This window comes from Camelina sativa, chromosome 7, assembly GCF_000633955.1.
Source record: "Camelina sativa cultivar DH55 chromosome 7, Cs, whole genome shotgun sequence".
NCBI classification, from domain to species: Eukaryota; Viridiplantae; Streptophyta; class Magnoliopsida; order Brassicales; family Brassicaceae; genus Camelina; species Camelina sativa.
The window spans coordinates 9,265,591-9,269,810 of record NC_025691.1 but is presented as its reverse complement, the minus strand read 5'-3'; the positions used below and the strand labels follow the sequence as shown (position 1 = coordinate 9,269,810).

Sequence of the window (4,220 nt, the reverse complement as noted above, 5' to 3'; positions counted from 1 at the left end):
ACCCCCCCCCCTCCCACAAAGTCTCCCAAATTTTACAAATTCCATATTCAATAACATTGGATTTGAGAAATGATTTAGAAATTCTTAATTGAATAATAGATGACTTTAAAAGAAATCCAAAATCCTTCAAAATTCCACTTTTAATACACCCCATAGTGTAAATATATATTTTCTCCGTGAGAACTTGTGTGCATATTAAAGAATTATTTGTATGAGTTGAAGCAGACTCCTAGAAAATGCTACAAATGGTTTGAGTCCTACATGCTACATGTAGAATTACCAGAAATGTGAGTATGATTGCTGCATTTATCTTAAGAGCCTAATCTACATAATCATTCTCGTAAACTCCACTGTTATGTGTTGATGATATGTTCATTGCTAGGAGCAGTATGGATGATATTGTTAAGCTAAAAGGTTTACTAGGATGATAGTTTTAGTCTTTGAGATGAAATCTTGATGATGCAAGGAGGATCCTAGCTATGGAGATTCACAGGGAAAGGAAATCTAAGTGATTGTGACGGAAATTCTCAAAGAAAAGTTTGAAATGATGACGGAAAGTGTCTAAACCTTTGGCGAATGACTTCAAGCTCTCAGTGTCCTAGTGTCCTAAATGATGTGGATATTCAGGATATGGCACAAGTTCCTTATGTTTTAATATGGTTGGGTACCTGATGTACGTGATTGTTTTGCACGAGAGCATATTTAGTTCAAGCAATTATAAGTATCTAATATATAAGTCAAGTCCAAGCGTATGAGGTCTTTTGGAAAGGAGCCCAATAAGAAATCTATGCGGGTTTTGCCATCTTGGTCCAAAGCGGACAATATCATACTAATAGAGACTTGACTTGGGCTTAGAAAACATAACAATTGGTATCAGAGCCTAGGTTGAAATAAGTGGACCTAGTAGATGGATATGAACCAATGGTCGGTGTGGGGTTTGTCAATGGTGACAAGATTTCGCTGAGGCGGAGATACGAACCAACATCCTATATTGGAAGATTATAAAATAAGTATCTAATATATAAGTCAAGTCTAGCCCTACTTAGTATGAGACTTTTTAGGAAGGAGTCCAATAAGAAATCGTGCGGGCTTTGCCATCTCGGCCCAAAACGGACAATATCATACTAATAGAGACTTTACTTGGGCTTAGAAAAAGCAACAATTACAGCCTCATGTTTGGCAGAGTAGATTGCAGTGCTTCGGTTGCCATGTTCATTGATTCGGGTTTATTCTTTAGGAGGACATATATGATATATGTTGGCTATATATATATATATATAAAGCAGAGTACATGGCAATATGACAGACAGCTATTGTCATGTTCATTGATTCAGGTTTATTCTTTAGGAGGACATATATGTTGGATATATATAAAGCAGAGTACATGGCAATATGACATAAAGCTAAGGAGGCACTATGGGTTGGAGGGCTTGTAGCAGACTTGGGTGTTGGATAAGGTGGAGGTCAGCTACCAATGCTCTGGATTTGGAGAAGAATCAAGTGTATTATACTAAGAGGAACCACACTGATATTGGGTTTTACAAGACCAAGGAACAAGCTACGTACCCTTATGTGAGTTTTTACAAGGGAAGGTACATACGAGAGAGAAAAATGCTGTTATGTTAACCAAGACACCAGAGTTACCACAGAGAAGTTCAAGCATTGCTTGGATTTTCTCTATTTAAAACTGCTAGAGGAAGATGAAGGTTCTCTTCCAAAAGCAAAACAGGGTCTAAAGCCGAATAGAATTTTCATTAAGGTGGAGCTTTGATAAGATATCTTAAAATTGAAGTATCAATTATTAAAGATTCAAATGGGCAGAGGGATGTCCCTGCAGTATGGTATATTAGGTTTGGAGTATCCTCAAGAATTTATATTCCTAGTTATATCGGGTTTCGAAGCGTATATAAAGTGTATAAAGTGTATAAGGGTTTGTAATTTATTGCTCCCTAGATGGTAGAGGGTATTCGCTTCAAATACATATATAGTCTTTTGTTGGTTACGTTTGCTAAAACTTCTCAATGGTTTATCCAAATCAACAACAGTAGAGTCGTGTGTTCCAACTTAGTTTCATTACCACCGTAACTAGGAAGCAAACCTATCCAGGTTGACACTGCTCCCATTGTCAATGAGCATAGCAAGGGCGTGTGGAACTATATATCCCCGCTTTCTACTTTACCCGGGGGCGTTCTTAGTTCATCTTAAGAGATTTGGATAAATTTTTATAATAGTGACATGAATAACGAAATGAATTGTACATCGCGGAACATATTTTTTTGTTAGGGTGAGGATGGTGCAGATCTAGGAAGCATGGGGAAACGTCCCGGGTACGGGGACGGCACGGAAACGGCAAAGAAACGTCTCCGGGACGTTTCTAACAGGGCGGGGACAGGCAATAGGGTTTCAAAAACGTTTCAAATACATTTCGACAACTTTTTCACTTATTTGAGTTTCTTAAGATTTGGCATTACTATACATGTTCACTGTTTCATAAATCCTCTGTTTAGTCCTCATCAATTTTATTACAAATATGTTTGGAGTTTTAGTGTTTGATGGATAACCATAAAACGTAAGCTAGAATTAGTCTTGGGCATATATATGCTTGTTTATTTTGTGTATAGAGAGGATAGTAATATGTACTTGTATTTTTTATGTTGAGTCTATGTGTGGTTTCTCATATATTACCGTGCAGTTATATGAGTTCATTGTAGTAAGGTTTACCAGTTGTGTCGTTTGTCGGGAATGCTATCCTTTGAAACAACCGCCAGCTTTCTCGAGGAGATAGCAATTTCGGTTGAAAAATGACAGATGTTGGACTTACATGTAATGCAACACCCCCATTGCGACAAGTAAGTAGAATCTTCCACCCTCCTGCAAATTATTTTTCTTTTCAGAAACGCTATGCAAACCGGATCAAATTCTTATGACAAATATGTGTGCATTACTTTGAATCACTTTTTTACTTTTTCTCAATCAAACTTTGAAACTTAAAAAAAAAGAAAAAAAAAGAAGCATGGATCAACTGTAAATCACCTTTTTTCGGGGGAAATGCATATTTTATCTTGTCCCAGTGTTCTTCTTTCCACATGTCATCAAGAACAATCAAAGCTCCCTCCGTAGCCAACATTCCATAGAGTATCTCCTGAAGTTCGCTTTCTTTCTTTGACTCTTTATATTCCATAGGCCTAAGACTATGCAAGATCGTCTGCCACACATCTTTCCGCGTAAACTGTTGTGAAAGACACACCCAGGCAAATCCTTTAAAATGAGCGCGTATCTTGCGATGATTAAACACATGTCTAGCAAGAGTTGTTTTACCAATACCGCCCATCCCGGTTATAGAAACCACTTGAACATCATCTTTCTTCACCAAATCGGTAACCAAATGCTCAACATTTTCCTCCAATCCCACATGATAAATTTCATTTTCGCTAGAAAATGTGAGTCGTGTCTCCCTTTGACTTTCCTGTAGAGCCTGCGCATACCCCCTATCGATGATGATGGGTTTTACGCCAAAAGTCTGCATAACGTGGATCACCCTAGTGATCCTCTTACTTATGCTTGTGATATCTAAAGCAGTCTCCCTATGATCACTTATGAGGCAAGCAAGACTTCTCATGCCAGTTTCTTTTTCCACGTTCTTCTTTCAGTTGATAAGCTTCAATTAAATCTTCGGCATCAAAAACAATTTCCTTGATCTCTTCCAAGCAGTTTCTCAGGAGTGCACTTGTATGTTTTCTGGCATCAGCATCTTTCAGAAAGGACATTAACATGTTCAGGTCACTTTTAAGTTCTATAACTTGCTCTTCAACTCCCCCCAATAGCTCATATTCTTTACTCAGGAGCTCCCAAAGCTTTTCAACTCCGAATGTTACAATTGCGTCAGCCATAACGTCTCCTGGTCAATTAGAATTATATTAGGGATGAACTGTAAGTCACGGCAAGGAATCAACATAACATTCAAGAACCAACTCTAATATTTGTCATTCTAGCTACCAAAATCAATCTTGAGAGCTTAATCATTTACTTAATTAAATCAGAAACCCACTTCACGATTCGGGTACACGATTCAAGTTTGGAAAATATGATCATAGGAGCTGATCGATGTATAAAATAAAACAAATTAGCCTATTTTATTGGATAAAACTAAATACATAAGATCAGTATGAAAACAAAAACGATGGCACCTACTCAATAACAAAAAAAAAAAAAAAAAAAAA

General features: G+C 37.3%; 1 pseudogene; it reads right to left on the bottom strand.

The window, feature by feature from the left end:
• The window catches only part of LOC104700785, an 8,238-nt pseudogene extending 4,344 nt beyond the window's left edge, over positions 1–3,894 (bottom strand).